The sequence below is a fragment of the Ammospiza caudacuta genome, chromosome 3, assembly GCF_027887145.1.
Source record: "Ammospiza caudacuta isolate bAmmCau1 chromosome 3, bAmmCau1.pri, whole genome shotgun sequence".
In the NCBI taxonomy this organism is placed as follows: domain Eukaryota; kingdom Metazoa; phylum Chordata; class Aves; order Passeriformes; family Passerellidae; genus Ammospiza; species Ammospiza caudacuta.
The window spans coordinates 51,304,108-51,324,770 of NC_080595.1; positions in this window are offsets into that span (position 1 = coordinate 51,304,108).

The following is a 20,663-nucleotide window of genomic DNA, read 5'->3' on the forward strand; positions in this document are numbered from 1 at the left end:
GAATTTTATGGATTATTTTCCCTTGGACAGAAGGGAAAACACAGAATACAACTTGATCTATATGTTCCTGGTATTTATCAGCCCCTGCACAGCTGAACTACCTGCTGCCTAGATATCATTGCCAGATTTTGAGGCACTGTCCTTTACAGACCTGAGTACCTCTACACTGCACTCTAAAATCACAGGAAAAGGAGGTGCCTCAGAGACCAGCAACATGCCAGATGTCCCAGTTTAGCCAACAGGAACCAAAAATGCCAACAAGGGAGCCTGCTGGTGCATCCTCAACCCCCTGTCAGGGGAGCACAAGCAGCAATATTCCTGTTAAAGCTGCCTGGAAAGTAATCAAATTTAGATACACAAACTTTACAAATCTAAACTGTTGCTTAATGCTTTTAGGTAAGTCTCATGTCTTTTGTGTGCAAAAAGGCAGTTTCAACTGAGGATTGTCCCTCAGCCCAGATGAGCGTCATCTGCAAAGGCAGGACCATTTCCTGAGTCTGGACTAACACATTCACAGATGCAAGACAGAAATAATCTTTGATCTTTCACATCCTCACTAAGGCCTTTAAAACAGAGATGGGAAGGCTTCCCCTTCCTCATGTTTGGGGGTGTTTTTCCCCCCCCCCCCACCTTTCATTCCCATTGTAACTCTTCAGTGTGGCAAGTTGATAGAAATAATAATGTGGATATGGCAGACACCTTAATGCCTAAAATCAGATCTCTCAGCTCTCAGAAAATTTTACTTCTCAAAATCTGAGTACTAATTGACTTGAGATGTGTTGTTAGACATACCTTGATAACATGTTTAAGCTTCTAAATTTCTTTCTCTACCAAGTTTTGGGCCCACTAGGGTATAGGTCTCAGTGTGTCACTGAAACACATGAAAATAGAAACAGGAGAGAGGCAGCAGAAAGCAGTTTGTCAGTGAACACTCTGCAAGTGTGTATAGAGTGAAAGATGCTCTGCAACATCCAAGGACAAAGGGCATCTTAGAATCTTTTACATATCTATGTATGCTTCAGTGGTTCCCCAAACACAAGTGCTTTTACTTGCAGCCTGACACGGTCCTCAAAGACTGGGAAAAGGAGGTCCAGGAATGCAAGACTTGCAAAAGTACTGCAGCAGAACTGGGAGGCCATTCACAGCTTGAACCTTTCTTAAAAGCCTCAGGTGATCACTAACAGATTAGATGCTTTTACAGAATGCATAATGTCTCAGATGTTAATTAACTAACAGATTTACTATAACTTGATCAAGCATAAACAACCAGCTTTTAAAGAAAATTCATGTTCTGGAGAAAACAGCGATCCTCATACTTGATTGATCTCTACCACGGGCTTTCATCTCCTTAATTTTGTTAATGAAGTTGCTATTTTGTAAGCATATTTTAGTGCTAATTGGAGTAGTTTAGAAATTAACTATAGTTGTCTCAAGCTACTAGTAAAGAATTTCAGTACCATCTAGTTTTATAGGAGAACAGGAACAGCATTGAAGGCTACAGGAATTTATTGCAATAGAAACAAATTGCTGGGTCACAGGGACTAACAAGTCAGGGTCCTACTATTTTCTCAAAAAGTTATTCCCTTATTAGAAACAAGCCACCTATTCCATATTTCTGTATATTCTGGCAGTTGTTTTTTCAGTGGGTCATTTTATTTGTTTGTTTTCTCCTCCTAGGTCATGTTTTGGGGAGATCTTTCCCTTCCTTTAACTACAGCAAGGATGAAACAGGTAGTTTAAATTGCTGAATAGCAATTTCAACAGAATGGCTGTTCATGTAAATTACCTACCCCCTGTGGCATGTTTACTAACCAATCAAAATATTTTCTTCAGACAAAGCTCTGCAATAAATTTAAATGAAAATAAGGACAACCACAACACAAGACACATAATAAGAGATTTGTGCACAGCATGGAAAGTATCTTATAAGTAAGAAAATTATGTTCATGCTTTACAGTGCAGAATTTTCAGAATAATATAGCATATTTATCATTTGCTGCAGTAGAGTTTTTTCCAACAACTTAATGAAAAAACTCCAGTAATAAGTTGCTATTGGAATTGCTGGGAATAAAAAAAATTAATCTGCTTTTCAAAGCATTTGAAAAGCCATGCATATTCTATGAGAGCAGATCTTTTATTACAGTCTTACGATAAACACTTACTGAAATGTACATTGCAACCCAGCCAAAAAACTCCATCTAATGATTTCTGGGGTCCATTGCAAGTGCAGATGGAGTATAACACAGCTCTCATCAAAAATTATGGGACAAGGCACACACACCAAAGCTGAACAGAAAGGAAGTGTAAATACCCTGTAAAATAACTTTACATCCCCTCATCAGACAGACATTAAAGACCCTAGTTGCTAGCAGGCTCAGAATGTATCTTGGTTTTCTTCTGTGTACTAAAGAAAGGCCACACCCAGAACAGCACAATAAACTACAAATTCAGAAAATGATGTCTATCCCAATCCAGGGTAGAGTCCCTCAGTTTGCTCTGTTCTGTGCACTGATAGTCCCAGCAACTTTCCCCTTTGGATTTGTTAATATCTTACATATGTATACATATGTTTATATGTGTGTGTGTATACATACATCTATATATCTATTTGGATATAAAAATGAAAAAATCCATTAATGACATCCTGAATCAAGATACAATAAAATTTCATCCCTCTTCAAATCCAGTCTTCTGATATGCTGGCATTTGGCAGCTCACCTGCTGCCAAGAGTGTTAGCCAGTCTCTCTTCAGACTCTTCCCAATGCCGGATCCTCTAAAAGCGTGCAGCTGAAGCTAGTAATTGCCTACAGCAGCAAATTGCTAGAGGCAGGAAAACAGTCTTGTGTCCCTGCTACCTGCTTCCCCATTCCAGCTCCCTGAGGAGTGAGATGGCTGATGGTAATGCTGAAGAAAAGTGTGAGGCACAGCAGTGACTCCTGCGTGGGGCAGAAAAGAGCCAGATCCACCCTCCCAGGCAGCAGGTCTGCCCCAGCTTCTCCCACAGAGGAGAAGCATTGTTTTGCTTGGCAGGATGGGTCTGGTCAGACCTGGAGACTTGCAGCCTTTGCAGCCCTGTGGCAGAGCCCATCACATCACAGACCGCACTGCACCCCCAGGCCCCAGCACCACAGATTCTCAGGCTGTGCCCCCAGCTGCTTGTGACCAGTGACTGACTGCACAGCCAGCTTGAGACACACAGCATTCCCAGAGCCTCTGGAAAAAAGGCATTCCCATGTGAAATGGCCAGAAGTTGTTAACCATTTGATAGTCCTTTTCATTACTACTTACTTATCCTCCAACAGCTCCCTTCTAAACTGAGACTGCATATTCAGAAAGCAAAGACATTAACAATGCACCAACATACTGAGCTACCCAACCCAGGCTCAGCTTAAATCCATCTCCCTGTATCACATCTGTGCTATGGAAACAAGCACACCATGGAAGAGTGCATTGCCACAAGCACTTGACAGGCAAGAAGCAGAAGCCAGCTGGTCCAGCAGTTCCCAGCCACCTCCATTACTCATCCAGCCTGAATGCATTTGCATCCACCCAGAGAAGGCCAAATGTTTGAGGTACATTAAGATAAAGAGGATGTCCTGGAACTAGTGGGGACAATACAGAGGCAAAATAGAGGAATGTGCCACTGGGAGTGTTGTGAATGGAAAAAGGGAAAGACCTTATACACAGGGAAATGTGCCATTATCTGTCATAGTCCATCAGGCAACCTGATCTGTACATTCTGATTAAAGAAAATGGGAGAAAGTTGGAAGCATTAAATTGAAGAGACTACAATTTTAACTCTTTTTGCTTTTTTCAAACAAAAAAACCCAGCTAGAACATAAAAATCAGCAATTGCATAGAGAAGTTAGAATGAGTGTGACTTATCTTGCAATATAAGGAGTTGTGCAATTAAAATGAAGGCAGAGAAATGCAAGGGGGGAAAACTGATAAGTATTGTTTTGCAGAATGAAAAAAAAAATCAAAGTAAGAGCAAGAATATACCTAAAGTTTTGACAGCCGTAACTTGAACAGCTGTCAAGGATACTCAGATTTTGTGAAATCAACATAACATCTTGAAAGGTTATTAAATTCTTATGTTTTATGGGTTTAAACCTGTCTTTAAATATCTGTAATTTGAGTGAAAACAGTTGGAAGAAGAACTTATATGCCTACTGTGCCGTTTTTACAACTTCAGTTTTCGGATGCTGTCAAGTACACTGTCAGAGCCAGGACACCAGCCAAGGCTGCACTGGGAACTGGTATTCCCACAAACAAAGGGCTCATTCCTCATCACTGAGGCTTCCCATAGCCATCGTTCTGCAAAGTCAGTGATTCTTAAATCAGGGCTAACAGACCAAAAGAAAAACTGTAAAAAAATATTGTGCTGCTGGAACTCGATTCACACATAACACAAAGTTGGAAACTGCTGATCTGTATGCTGTACTTCATTAAGTAAGCTGAGTTTTGATAAAAGTTTAAACATGAAATTATGGTCCACAAAACATAGTAAGGACCTACTTTGGAAAAAAAAAAAACCACCATTATGTTTTAAATTTATTCTCTTTTTTTTTTTCCTCCCAAACCAGGAAACACTTAAAAAAATTGCATATAACATCTTCATCTTAAGTAACTATTACAGCATTAGGACAGGTGTAGCGATTTCAGTTAAAACAAGAGCTGTACGATCCAAAGTGAAAAATCAAGTTTAGAGTTGAACTGAAAATTCTCCCTTGGAATGGTAAGAATAAAGACTCAAAAGTTACCGATTCCTGACAGATCCTGACGTTATTTTATTTTTATTACTATTTGGCATGGAAACTAACAGTTACCTCAAGCTTCTTTAAAACATTGCAATTTGTGTTTTAGCTACAACTAAAGATGAAAGAAAAAAATCAGTTATAAAAAATAAGCCTTGTCTTGTGCTATCAATAGTTTAAAATTTTTACTGAATCTTGGCTGAAACATCCCTACCTCCACAGACACAGAAGGTTAACTTGAGTCCGAATATCTTGAATCCTGACTAGCTAGCACAGATGGCAGTATGGCTTAGAGCCCAGGGTCTCGTTTAAACCCAGTTAGCACTTGCCCATTTTGTAGCAAGAACACAAATAAAAACACTCAGAATCCTCCAGTACCCCTCCTGCAACCCATAAGAAAGGTTAGCTTTAGAAAGGCTTGCCCATAAGGAAGTCTAGTTTTCCACATCTGGCTGGGATAAACTTAGGCATCTCACGCCTTGGGAACATAGTTACAGACACAAGGTTAGACTACACTGTTCATCAACTAGTGCAATAGCTACATTTAAAGAGAGAGAAACTGAACATTAAGGTTACAAGCATGAACTTCGATAACCTGAAAAGGTTTCCTCATCTCTATCACTTCAGATAATAGGGTCAGGATGTGGAGCTGATCAGATACAACTAGTACACCCTAAATGAACACACTGCCCTAAGAAGAAACATTGGGAAGGCCACCAATGAAAGAATCAACTTTCAGACATATTGAGGCCTCAGGTGAGATCAGCCATAGGAGCCCCACATCTCTGAAAACTACGGTAGGTGGCCAGGGTTACCTGCAGCCACAGAAATGGGCTGGCTGCTTGTTCTGTAAGTGGGATAACACACAGCCTTTTTCTTGCCATATGGGCAAGATGGGGGAAGTTAAGCAGCGCTGTGAAAGCAGCAACACTTGCCCATTTCTAGAAAACCCATGCCTGCCTAGAGGCTTCAAAAATTGGCACCTACATTTCCATTAATGTCCGGTCTTTATCTGTGAAGTGTCTGTAGTGTTCAGCTTTATTTAAAAAACAGAAGGTGTTTTCAGTCAATAACTTTTCACTGCTTGCTTTCTTTTTACTGGCACTGCTTGGGATAGTACATATTTCTATTTCAAGTCTTCCAGACGCTCTTCTGAAGAGCAAACGCAGAAAAACCTGACCATTTGCAGCACTACACTGATTTTAAGAGAGGAATGACAACATAGAAAGTGGAAACAGAAAAAGTAAAAGCTAAGATTACATGTAAAATCTCAACCCTTTGTAATGTTTTATATGCTTATTAAAATAAATCATACACAGTAGCTTCTCGTTCTCATACTAGCATTTACAAATGACTTTTAACCTTCCATCCCCTTACCATGTTTTAACCTCCAGTTAAGTACATCTTATAGCCTTCAATAAACTTGTCTTCCCACATCTGCTAGGCAGAGAAGTGCTATTCTCCCATGCTTCATAAATATGGTGCCTGGAAACTCATTATTAAAACCATTCTTGCGAATGCTCAGGTTCTAATTCATGACTTTTCTGGAAGGATTTAATCAAACCAAGATGTCCGATAATCAAGAAAGTTCTTCCAAAAGGCAAGAGCAACAGATCTCTCACAGCCCGTTAGAAGATGTGCCAAGACAAGTTCCTTCCCTGTGTAATAGAAGCCACAGGAATCAGAGTTTCTGATCAAAGTCCAACACCTCAGCACTGCCAAAAGCTGACAAGCCTTTTTTCTCCTCTTTCCTGAAAGGAGTTCTGTAACCACACTGGATTTTAATAGGATAACTATCTCTTGGACTCAGACTGAACTCAGTTGTATTAAGCTACGATTAAACCATATGACAATTGCTACATCTAGCATTACTTCATATATTTATTTTTAAAGCACGCTGAGATTCTTATGCAATCTACTACTACAGTCCAGGTCAATGAGATTTTCTTAATACACAGAAATTTCCCTTTTGTCAAGGACATTGTATGAAGCATAGAACAGAATACTCCAAAAAGAGCAAGTGACAATTCTGCTCTATTTGCCAGTCCAGAATATAGAGACTGAATTTAATGAAGTTATTCTGTTTTGACCAGCATAACCATGAAGAAATCTTAACTGCTGGAAAGTTCTCCTATACATTCTTTCATACTGTGGGGCACTGCTTTGAACTTTTTCACAGCCAGAGCACTTAGGAAACTCACGGCTACTAAATTCCTTCATCAAGATTTAGGGAGTGAAATAACAAACTGACCATGCAAAGGACTAGAGCAGGTCCAGCGAAGTTTACCTGCTCGTGATTTGCATTGCAGCTTACAGACAGGGTGTTTTCAGCTCACTAGTGAGACACATTCTCATCAGTGGGAACATAACTTGAGGCCATATCAAATCTTCTTTGAAATTTGAAAGCACCATAAAACTGTTCTTGAGTAACAAAGAACCAGCATTAACAGGGTCTCTTGCAGCCAAAAGAAAGGAGACTTATAGATTATACTCTATACAACAATTCACCAGAGCAAAGGGTGAGGATGGGGAACATCGAGATCTATGCATGTGACTTTCCACAGCTGTACTGATGCTCTGCTTCCTGCAGAGTGCGGGGACAACCACACACACAGACTAAGCAAATCACACCTTAACTGAGGGACTCATGTAGACAAGGGCCACTTCGGCCAGCCAACATCCTTCATCAGTAATGTATTTAGTTAAATAATTTCATACCACTGAAATAGTTCAAAAATCTAAGGATTGTTCTCATAGAAACTTTTAAAACTCCTTACCAGTTTTGGATGTACAATTGACTTTTGGATGTTATTCAGTTAGGGGTACCAGAGGAAGTAGAAGTTCAGGAGTAACATGTAACAGTCTGGACTTCTGACCATCTTTTCCTCTTGTATTACAGATTCAGTGTGTAGCCACAGCAATACCCCAGAGCTGATTTACCAGGAGAAAAGGCTAAACACTGACCAAAAAGATCTAATTGTCCCCAAGAGGAAGGAAGGCTGCCATAACATGTAGCCTTAAGACAAAAAGTCAGGAGAACCTCAGGACACAGAAAACTGCTCTTTCCTCAGTTCCAGTTCTTCTGTTTGAGCTAAATCACTTAAACATGTGTGCCAATGACCTAATTCTGTTTTCAATAGATGTATTACTTATGCAAGAGAGACTATAACAACTTCTTCACAACTATTCCCAGTCTATTGCAGAGTTACACGTTTAAAATATGTACAGTGCATAGCGAAATGTAATAGTGAGAAAACATGCAGAACCTGATTTAGCAGAGGGATTATAACAAGTCATACTGTCAGTTACATCTCAATTCAGTAAAAAAAAATCTATCAGATTTCATACTACACATTTATGGAAATTTTAGCACCTACAGAGAAATGAGTTAGCTTCCTGAGGCACCAATATTTTCAAATATAAGATGTTATGGAGGCATAAAAATATCATCAATAAATGATAACATAAGCCTCTAATTTAGCATAATTTTTCTTTTAAATCTGCCAGATGGGGAAAGAACCTATTTTCTCTCACGGTTCTCATGACTCAATAGTCACTTATTTTCTCACAATATTCTTCAACCAAATAGGATCAAACTACTTATAATAGTGGAATAATCACAGTTAATATTTCGAGAGAGTTTTTATAGGAAACAATTTTCACCATATGCTTGGACTTGTATTAAGAACAGTTCTTGTGAATCTAATGTTTTGTGATTATTAAGGTGCAAACTTCTGACATGAGGCCTTACAACTTGTTTTATTAGCTTAACTCTCAGCAAGGACTAAATCACTCAGAGGTGTATAACAGAGGTGCATAACAGAGGTGCATTAACAGCTTCGGCTATAACATGGCATTATTTTGAATTTTAAGTTTGTGGCAGACCTGCTAAAACTATCATTATGACCTCAATTAAAGATAACCAGGCTTTTTATGCCTGCCTATGCATGAACTGCCTCTTATGAGCAGGAACAATGGCAACATGCAGCAGATTGCTCTGTATCTGGTGATATTTAGGTCTGTTTGAAGCAGTTCCAGTCAGCCTAAGGCTACCAGTGTGGTGCTGACCACACACAACCTCTCAGCAATTGTTGTATGAGAAAATGCTGTGGGCTTGTGCACAAGTGGAACCAGCTTTTTCCTACCCATTATTGGCCTGATACTCTTCCCAACCAAGCTTTTTATTTTTGCTGACTGATTTCAGTCAGAGAAGAATTTTAATCCCCAAATACTCTCATTATTTTAAAAATCCTTAATGTAAAGGTAAAACACACAATCCTACAAAACCAGAAAAAGGAGTCTATCTCTCTAAATAGAGAAGTCTTATACTAACAGAAAATTTGGAAAAAAGAAAAAACCAAGCCTCTGTAAGTTAACACCTTGCAATGAAAAGCTAATGTGTATTGCAAAACTGAACAGATTTTACTTTACACATTATATCTAAAATGTAGCTGTTCATATCCTGGCAAAATCCAGCCAGACAGGAAACTGTTTGCTGTCCTGCCAACAGTTACTATATAGTTTGAGCAGGTTGCTTCCCTTTAGTTTGAGCTCTAATTTAGTTGGAAAAGTTAGCAGACCAAACTTTTCTCCGGGTGAAGTGGTCTTTATTCACCCCCACCATCACCCACACACTCACTTCAAATGTTACTGCTTGGCCAGGGAACAGGAAACATGTTAGTTCCCTTTGCACTGCTTAAATGGAAGCAGATTATCCCATATTATTGCCAAATGGGTGAAACTGAAGTCACAAGATGGGATCACGTGCTTCATAATGTTTGTACACATGATGATCACACTTTCTAGCAAGCTAATTAGGGTATTTTGGCACATAACACCCATAAATATCTTAGAAGACATCTATGGTTAGATATTTCTAAGAGAAATTACTTGCTAAGCAAAAAATTATTCAGCTAGAATAAATAGCGGAGATCGGAGGCAGTTTTTCAAGTTACTGCCTTTATGAAACAAAAAAGTTAAAAAGAAGAGCTAAAGTTTACATTGTCCTTGCAACATACCTGCCTTGCAGCAAGACAAAAAACATTTACCAATCTAGTGGACAATGTAATCCTGTAATCCCTGTGCTGCTACCCAAAAACCCACATGCCCACCAAAGTAGGTGGCTAACTCAGAATGGAGGACTGCTTGTCATTCCACAAAGACCAGACAATATTAATGCCAGTGCTGGATATTCCTAACTCCTACTTGGTTGCAGTTTACTATAATAATGAAAAAGAAATGTGAAAATAAAGGCTTTTTAAAATCCTCACATCAAGTGTTAAAACGCCGGAAACATTCATCATGTCTCAGAATTCAAGCTACCATTTTTTTATGTTTTCAAACAGGAAAACACACTGAGTACAGTAATGAACAAGAAAATCAATAGAGACTGCCAATTTTATGCAAACAAGAAAAATAAAATATGTATTGCAGAACTAAATGGGATTAAAACAGTTTTGCTGCATTTTTCTCCAACTGCATGACATGAACAGAAAAAGAAAGAAATAATTTTTTTTCCTCCAATTTTAGAGATTAACATATCCTAAAAGTATCTCCACATATTTAGGCAAAATTATGCAAATGCCAAACCCCAATACTTGGTTGTTTATCTCCTGCTGGAAGACATACAAATTATGGTGAGCAGGAAATGTTTGCTGCATCTCGTGTCACATACTTCTGAGATTAGATATATGTGTGTGCCTGTGTAGAAATAAATGTTCACAATTACAATTTTCTTGAAACCTTACTAAAGCAGCAGCAACCCTGCACTCCATCTTTCCTCACACATACATATTAAAAATTTCCAGAGATAGAGACAGGAGCTCATTAGCAAACTGAAGACAAGTAAGATCAAACATCCTTAAATTATTATTTTCCCATTAATTGTTTTGACATTAGAAGATAAAAATCTGTGAAGAGACTGTCACAGCAAAGCAGTGTCTATGGAGCATTATGTGAAGATAATAAGCCTTTACAGATTTTACTCTGGTTCCCCAGGATGCCATCTATTTCAATTTGTCAAATAAAAATAGCTAAATAGCTAAGAAATTAAATCAGCATTAGTGTATGCTTAAATTTTTAAGCTCTGAGAATTGTTACAGATGTATTGTCAACCATGTGTTTGGTATCTAGCTGAATTATCATCACTTTATCTGATGGCAATTAAGAATTCTCATGTGCATGTTGAAGAAATCAATTTGCATGTTACATAAGCTATATTACATTATGGCTTAATAAATAAATAAAAAATACACATTTTTTTCTTCCTAGACTGAATTATGCTTCTTTAAAAACAAAATACTTTGCATCATTTACAGCTTTCTATCTTACATTAACAATGTCATAATACACCTGATTAAAAGGAATCAAGGAATGTTTATATTTTGTTTCCCACACATTCCAATTTCTTATACTCTATCAAGCACAATCAATAATTCATTGCAAAAATGTGTGCTTCACATTTGTTTTCAGTAGTCATTCCATTGCCCTTTCACTAACATGAAGATGGCCATAATCCAGTCTTGACAAGTACCCATCTCATTAATGCCTTTTTAATAAACAAGGACAGAATCCCTGTCAAGTTCTAGATAAATTGTCAGAGCACATTCAACACACAAAAGCATCATTCTCTCAATAAATTTCAGTAAAAATTGGTTTATTATGGTAATCTGGAATTTAAAAAGCAGTGGGCAACAACATAGAAAAAAGTAAAAGAGAATACATAAGAACAGGGGTTTTAGTGATATGTTGAAATACCAAGTGGGGGTTTTTTGCTTTGGGTTAGTGGGGTCTTTTTCAGTTTGCTGGGCTTTGATTTTTTTTGTCCAATCCCTGTCCTCCCCAGTATGACAAAAAGATATGAACTCCCAGGATTACTATTTCTTTTTTCCTCCCAGTGCTGTTCCACTCCCATCAAAATGCTTCAGCCCTGCTCTTTCCCTCTTCCTTTGCACACTCCTGTCTGACAGCTTCTTACACAGCATTGCCTCAGGGGCAGCACAGGGTTCACCAGGAGCACAGCAAAACAGAGGCTATGATTTCAGTTTCAGTGCTAGTTCTTCACCCAGGAGCAGCAATTGCAGCAAAATGAATCCAGCTTTAATGACGCAGCTCCAGGCTAACACATGTTAAGTATCTCGGGGCAGGGGGTGATATGTGCACAGACTGGTCAGCACTAGCAGAACTAAAACATGCAGAAAAAATGCTCACACACAAATTCAGAGAATTCAGAAAATCCTGAAATGAGTATTCACCAGTATTAACTTCAGTCAAGTAAGTTTTCTCTCCCGTGGTTTCTTCCAGAAGTAATGAACGAAGAGAGCAACCCAGCAGGAGCCCAGCTTTGATCCTTTGAATCAGTCCAGGAAAGACTTGTCTCCCATTAATTACAGAGAAGATTAACTTTTTTCAAAATCTTGCTTTTGTGTCTATTCAGCCCATGCAAGCAGACTTCAAAAGTTTGTAATTTGGCAAATGAATTATAGAAGAGATACCCCTGGCAAAAAGGCCATCCACTCCTAAATTTCAAGGCAGTGCTCCAATTATTGATCTCAGTAGATAAAGCTAATTATTATTATTAGCTGCTGGAATTATTTTGAATGTAAAACATTTTTTTTCTCCTCACCTAATTTCCAGAAACTGTGCAATAGTTTAGTCCAAAAATTTAAAACTGCAAAAAGAAAAGTCAATTATAATGAAGTTTAACACATACACACACGTGTATAAATGTAGTGATCAGGCCCCATCAAAAATATTACAACTTGACTGCTGTAAATCATTCCAGTGAGGTACAAAAAGGTCTCAAGTCAAGTAATGGAAAATTTCCATGCCTCTAAACACCTGTCACATTGAGAAAAAAACACACAACCAGGAAGAATCATACAGAACAATCCATTCTCAGGGATCATTGTGAAGGGCATTAAACGTTCACCACTGAGAACGTAAATTTTTTCTTAACCCAGACCCTTATCTTCAAAAATAAAACTAAAATAATGTGAAGGCTGAAAGCTCTGCTAAATACCCATCCTCAAAACTTCCCAAAGAAACCACATCTCTCCCTGTCAAGACACTACAATCACGATGCCCTCAGATCTACCCCTCCTCCCTTCTCTCCTTGCCCCAAGAAAAGTAAACAGCCTTGCAGCAACATTCACTAATTCAGCTGCATTTCACCAGATGCTTTTTAGGTATACATTTATATATTTGCTATTAATACAAAATGAGACAATAAATATATTCAGACCATATAAAATTGTAATTCAATCCTTCATTATAGCAGTTTCTGTATTCAAACATTTAACCAATGCATCTCACACCTTTTACTGCTTTTCTAAGTGTATTAAATGACCAGATTATGAAATTCTTATAACAAAAGTCTCTTAGCATCTTAAGATCTTAAAAATGCATTCTAAAAAAGCTGTCCTGACTAGTCAAGGCAAAACAAGACAACTACTACAGAAGTGAAGGAAACTTAAATTCCTGAATCCCTTTCTATACACCACTAATTTCGATAAAGAGAAACTAAGACATAATGCTTTTCTAATACTTGCTATTATCTGTGGCTGGGATTTGGAAAAGTTCATGGGGAGCTGAGTCATGTGGTAGCCCAAATGTTTTGAGGCTTTTTTAAAATAAATAAAATACTAACTATGTTAATACATCCATATTTACTGAAGTCTTCTAGGCATGTCCTCGAAATAAGCTTTTGAAAATCTGCCAGACAAATGAAATCGCATATCTTCACATTGTCTTGTATGACTCATGTTGGCTAAGCATCTCCTCACTAAAACTGGACTTCTCCCACTCAGGCTTTTTGATTACCATCCATAATTACCCCTTCCCTCCAAAAAGACTACAATTCTTTCTTGCAAACAAGAAATAGAATATGTATGTTGTGATATTTCACAAAGATCAGGAAAAAGCCCTCTAAAGAGTTCCTGCTTTCCCATATGTTGCTCTTTTTTGTGTTTCTAAGGTTCCATCCACCAAACTTAACGGCACTGGATGAATGTATCTGAGAAGAGAATTCAGCAAAAAGTTGTTACAAAGTATGGCAGTGGGTCAATATTTAGATTTCTCTGCCAAGGGCAATAGAGTGTTGACTATATAAACATACTGCCGGGCTGCAGGGTTGCTGTATGCCAAGTTATTCTCTTCCCACATATGGACCATAAACTTACTTCTGAAAGCAGAGGCAGCAATCCCAGGCTTTAAAGCAGCTTATCAAAGTTAGCCACTGCATGCCCCATTGACTGGGCATTTCATTCCTCAGCTTTCCTTCACAGTCTCCTAGCATAATGGATGCCATACATATAAATTCATGTCCCCATACATCAGATTTCTACAGTTATTCAGCTGTCTCAGTGCCTAATTGGATTTTTAAAAGCACTGACTAATTTAACATTTATTGATTTCAATGGAAGTATGCATTCATGTGATTACCTGAGTCTGTAAGTACACTAACATCTATAATTTAACTGGACTTACAATGAGATCACCTAATTGGATACCCCAATTTTGTCATTGCTAGTGGTGTGACTTCGAAAGATGCTGAGTCTTTTCAAATCCAAGCGACTCAGAGCTTTGTAGGTGCTCAGGACTTCTGAAAAAGCAGACATTAAGCTTACCTGCCCTAATCAGAAGAAGAAGGCTACCTTTGATCAAGTATGCTGAAGCAGCCTGTTTATTTAAAGTGCTGAAGTGTCATGCCCTGTATACTGAGTCTGCCTGAATAGGAGGAGACTAAGAGGTCCTTCTGATAGTGGAACCCTGGAAAAAGTTAAAGATAGAATCTAAAATGTTAGGCTTTGTGCTTTCCCAGATCAACTGCGCCTGTGTAAGCAGTATGATAAATTATATAATTGTTAGATGTGATGATTGTTTAGTAATTAAATGTAATTATTATATAACCATAAGAAGAATAGTGAGAAACTATTTGGAAATTCAGAGAGGGGCTAAATTTACGTATACAATAGAACAATATAAGTTTAATAATTAACATGAAAGTTATGTAATGATAGACTATAAAAAATGATCATTTCGGATGTATGGTTGGAGTCAGATTTGGGTTGAATATACCCTGATTCCCAGAGCTCTTAATAAAAAGCACCGCATATAATCCCCCGTGATTATGTGTTTTTGAACACTAACACTTCCACATTCATTCAGCACAGACCTGAAATTCTAGCAGCTGTGTTTAGGTAGTCTGGAAGAACAAAAAGGGGTTCATATTTCAAAGATCCTTAGTGCATACATCAAAACAAGAGAAGGTTCAAACTGAATTGTCTTTAAAAACCTGTCATTGCTAAACACAGTGTAGCCTCCATGCTGTCCTACACTTCAAAGAAATGAGACCAAAGACACACATCCATTTCTGTGAGACCTATTTTGGAATTTATTTATTTGTGCTGCTTGGAAATTGGCGGGCTGGCATATCCCTGTTGCCCAGCCTGTTATCTGTATAGCTAGAATCTGCTGTACTGGAGACATCCTGATGGAGTAAAAGTGTACCTAAACACTACAAACAGCTAATGTCAACGGAATGAGCCAAAGTGAGGAAGTGGAAAATTCAAGCCTATACAAGATTTTGTAAGGGAGCTAAAGACTACTATTTCTTGAAATAATCTCACCTTTAAAACATGCTTTTAACCTATACCGTTCAGGGAGCTCTCAAGCCTAGCCAAAAATGGAGCTCAGCGCAACAAATTATCTACTTTGTCAATCCTAAAAGGAAGTTTCTCATTAAGCTGTGGCGATAACAAAACTGTATTTCTTCAGCATTTAATGTGCAAATCTATGAACCTGTAATATAGAAAACACTTCCACAAGATAGAAAAAAAGTTCTGTCTCATTCAAGTAGTCTAATTAGTGCTAGTGTAAGGTGCAGACTAACATAGCAGTGACAGTTATGTTGTGCTTTTTTGAAAAAAGATTAAAGAGATAGAAGTAACTATCATAAATGTAGCTTTGGTTAGGACACAAGATGGGTAGAAATCAAGATATTAATAGAGCCAAGACCAAAAACAGATTTTTGCTTCCACTGCCAGAAAGCAATTTCAAAAGCACAAAATACAATCCCATGATACAAATAGTCTTGTAGATCAGCAGATCTCAATTCTGTCTCTGAAAACTTATAGATGCAGATTTTACACTGCACTGGTCCATGGATTTGAATCCATGAACACAATGAGATCTAGGTTGGATATCAGGATTCTCCAAATGCTTTTATACTACAGACTAGCTTGACATAGGAGTTAACAACTTATCACAAGTCTCATAACATCTTTTCAATGACTATATAAGTTGCTTATGTACAAGAGCAACATTAGCAATGCAATTTTGTCTTCATTTCGACGCAATTTTAAAATTGAAAATGAAGAGAACACATACAATTACTTAGCTCTCAAAGGATCAAATACTTGCCATATACTTATCAGACCATCAGTAACTTGTGAATCACAGAGTGAAAATCATTATGACATAGTGGAAAGTCAAGAAAAAAGTAGGTGAACAGTGAGTTTTGCTCATTTCACTTTACTACTCAAACAAATCTTAGCACTGTTGCTGGTAATCTACAGTATATAAAAGGGCAAATATAACAGTGAGGTGTTATCTTATTGCAAAGCTCCCATACCTTCTTGGTGATTTCTCATGGCCATCTCCTCACAGCACTGAATCCTCCTTCTTCACAGCACAGCCAACAAACTCCAATTGCCTTCTCAACCAGCTAACCCCCTCTTTTATAGCACTCATCCTCACTGGACACAGCTGTGGCCTGTTAAAGTCAGGCCTGTTCCTAATTTTTGGTGAATAGTACAGCTGCAACTCCTCAGAGGTGAGATTGCCTTCAGCACTATATTTTATTTTCTTACATTCTATCCCCCCCACAGTATGGGATATAACTAGGTAATGAATAGAGCTTGGAAGTTAGGGTGGACAATTTAGAGGGAGAACAGGAAATCAAGGAGAGCAGTAGGAATGTGTGAGAAAGAAAAATGTTTTTCCCATTTCTGATTAGCCAGATTCTAAAGATTCTTTAGTCGAAGAAGATATGTAAGATGCTCTCCACTCCTAAATCAAATAATAATGTTGTTGGTTAGTAAATTTTCTAGTAAATGCTTACATAGTTAAAGTTTTCCTTGTTTCTTTGGGCTTTTTTGGGGGGCGAGGGGCTGGAAGGGGAAGAAGCTATTTGTTGGTGTTTTTAAAGTACTTTTCAGTTATAGGAATAGAAACATAAGCTAGAAGAAAAAAAATACTGAACACCAAAATACTACTTTAGCTGCCACTAAAAGCCTTTCAATTAACAATTGGTCAGATTTGTCTTTTAAATCCCAGCAGAAAAATTTATAGGAACACTGAGAATTCTTAAAGATGAGCTAAGTAAAGCTTTCACCCTTGGAGAAGACTGAGGGTCTTTCTAATTCAAAAGAGTTTTATAGAGCTAGGTTTTCTATTTTCTTCCTTTAATAGATTCAGGATTTATTTCCTTGGTTGGCCAGCATTATTTCTATTTTCCAGATAGTCCTGTTTGCTTGGTTAGTCACATGCAGACAGCTATTGATATAGTGCAACTGTAGGTTTCTGCACAACATAGTCCAGACAAAGAACATTTAACAGTTATCTTTAGCTCAGTCTATAGCTAGAAACAGAATTATACCCCAGCTCAGTCTTCAGTTCCCAGAACTCAGCTGCAAACCAAGCCAACGTAATTTCAAAGCTCCCTAAAATATCTGCGTTAACACTAAATAAAATGGGCAGAACCTGAAGAATCAAGAACAAGGTGTTTCCTCCATAAAGCCAGTTTTCCTCAGGTCTGAACTCCTGTAATGTTTAATTCAAAGCACTTGTTTCTTGTTGCCAGTAGTTTGTGTTAAGTTAGATGCCAGCTGGCAAAACTCAGCCTGTCACCTCAGTAAAACCACCTTCCCAAACAGCCCAAGCCTGCAGCAAAATGTCAGCATGGACAAACACCAATTGAGAACATATGCCCTCGGCTCCTCTGACACTGTCCTTTCACAGAGTAGCACCTTCCTCAGCATGGATGGCTGGTGCTGGGAAAAGCAGCCAACTCTGCATATGTTCCAATAATACAGCAACACTGGCAGCTGTGAGCTGGTAAGTTTTTGGAGTGTTGCGCACACCAACACAGGAATAGAGGGGGTGTGGTTTCCATTCTAGGATTTAATTAAAATGAATACAATTTTCTTGAGGCTTAAATTCCTCCTCCTTATATTTTTTTGTATTTGATAAATGAAAAGGGAGGAAATTCTAAGAGGAAGGAGGGAGAAGAGAAATAAAATAGATCTTTGTCACTGAGGAAGACAATGTGCTAGGAAAAATGCAGCCACGGTAACTTAGCAATTACATCCCAGCCTGTTGTAGGATAATTAGAACTGACGAGGTCACTTATACCTTGGCTTCTGTGGAACAGAGAGGGAAGGATGAACATCAGTTTCAGTACTTTTAGATGACCATGACTTCATTACTGAATAAACTGATAATTGCTTTAGTGGTAAAAGAAAAAATTGCCAAATAAACACTCATCTTCGAAAAAGCCCCTTTTCCAAACAAAGTTACAAACCAAGCAGACCAGCACAGCACACACAGTAAATCCTACATATTGCAGTATGCAGAGAAATGTTTGGGTTTTCTTATTTCTCAAATCTGTGCACATAGTGTGTGCTCAGAACAGTTCCCATGCCTGTCTGAAAAATGGAGGAATGGTCAGATTGGATCAGACAGGCTGACTTGGCCAGACTTAAGCCAAATGACATCACGTTTTCAAGCTGTACTGCAAGGCAGCACACCACAGATAAGAACACTGTGGTAATATGATGACTTACTGCCACAAGGTAAGTAGGTTTTTGAAATTGAAAGCCATTGAGCTATTTACATGTTTGTATGGTAAAGTTAATTTCTGCAGGAGCTTTTTCTGGATCATGGGAAAGGAAGCATTTGAATACCATTCCCTTAGATTTTAATGACACTTTATCTAGTCACATGTACATCAGGTGAAAAAAAACCCAAAAAATAGCTTTTTACTCAGAGGAAAAGATACAACTTTAATAAATCAGGCTCTTGCTTCATAATGAGACAAAGTAAAAATCCAACCAAACAAGTGAAAGATTCTAGTTCTTGGTTTGCAAAAAATCAACAGCTAATATTGCTGCTCAAGGGACAGTATTTCAGTAGACATCTGGAAAACCTACTGATTAATTAATAGATTCATTAGACAGCTGTAGTGTTAGAAGATAATTTAATTGTTTGGATTAATAATCCTACTAATTAGTCCTAAAGAAAATCATCATCTACCCACAGAGATGAGAAAACACTGACTTCCTAAAGGCCCATCTGCATGATTAACTTCACATTTCCAGAACATGTTAACTAAGCACTGGCAGACTTAACAGACTGTATGTGCCTTAGGAACATCCAGAGCAAATCTAAAGGCTGTGAATTTTCTGGTATATAGCATATATATATATACATACACCCACTGAAGACAAATGCTACTGACAATAATTTACCCATTTCTTGATTCTGAAGTATGGGCCTGACATGGGTATCTGAGAAAAACAATTATAAACATTAAGCTTGTGTGGGGCTACATAAAAACTGAGGCAGCCTATGAAGTTTACTTAATTTAAAATCATCAAGGTATGCAAGTGACACACAGCTGCAAAGAGGAGCCTATGCAAAACCACGACAGGGCTACAGGGTTTGTGAATAATCTTATTTGTCTTATCTCATCAAGATAGACATATCCCTTTCTAAAAAGGAAATGCTGAAATTATATGAGGTCTTTCATACAAGCCACAATCATCTACAATATATGACAGCCAGCTTAGAGTTCTGTTTAATAATGAGCTAAAGACCTCACTGCAGAATGTTCCTGTCAACAGAGCTGAATCTGACAGTATGTCTGTTTGATGTTAAATATGCTAAAAATTCTCATGCTGGTTTTCCTCCTTTGTGTCTAAGTTGCCAAATGTATAATGCAGGTAGTATATCAAGGAGTATAATTAAAATAAATTAATGAATTTTGTGAAGCACAAAGGTGCTTCATTGTCATTCACCTCAAAACCCCACAGATAAATGGGTCATTTTGCATGGATTTTCATTTAATTAACATAAAAACACATAGGAGGGATATAGAGAGGAAAAAACATTTTGCACATCAAACATTCCACATGATAAAAAAGTTTACAACCAGTTGGAAAATAATTAACTATGAAATAGTTATACATGAAAAGAGAGGAGATAGGGTAAAGTAGTTAAAATTGCAAAGGAAGCCACAACTTGATGGTTTTTCCCCGTTCCAAGTACTTGCTTCTGCAGGCATAAGATTCTCTTCCTGCATTCATGAATTCTTTAGCTTTTTAGGTCTTTGCATGCTGTGGAGTTGTGGAAAATGAAGTTTATTGGCTAAGTCAAAGACTGAAAGAAACCACACCACATCAAATTATAAAAGCTACTTAGTTACATAAAAAATCATGGAGTTCCTTGTAGAATCTTAATGGGGAAGAGATACCAAGAATGCTTTTAAAATTCCACAGCATCACTTTATGCACAGCTTCCTCTGAGTAAAATACGACTCTTAATGAATCTGTATCAGATTATTATAATAAACTATGTGACATTAGGAAAGAAACCTACAGCTCAAGTGAAAGTATGACTTAAATGCATAGAAATCTTGCAATTTTTAGCTCTGGCCAGTGTTTATTTTACCTGCAATGTAATGCTTGAATATTACAATCAAAATCAATATTTCTTCTCATAAACACTTACAAATTCTGCAGTTGTATGTTAAATCAGAAGTTTCTTAACAGAATATTGATCAAGTAATTTTAGCCATTAACTTCCGTCCTACCAAGTACCTGCACACTTGAGCTTCCAAAACACAC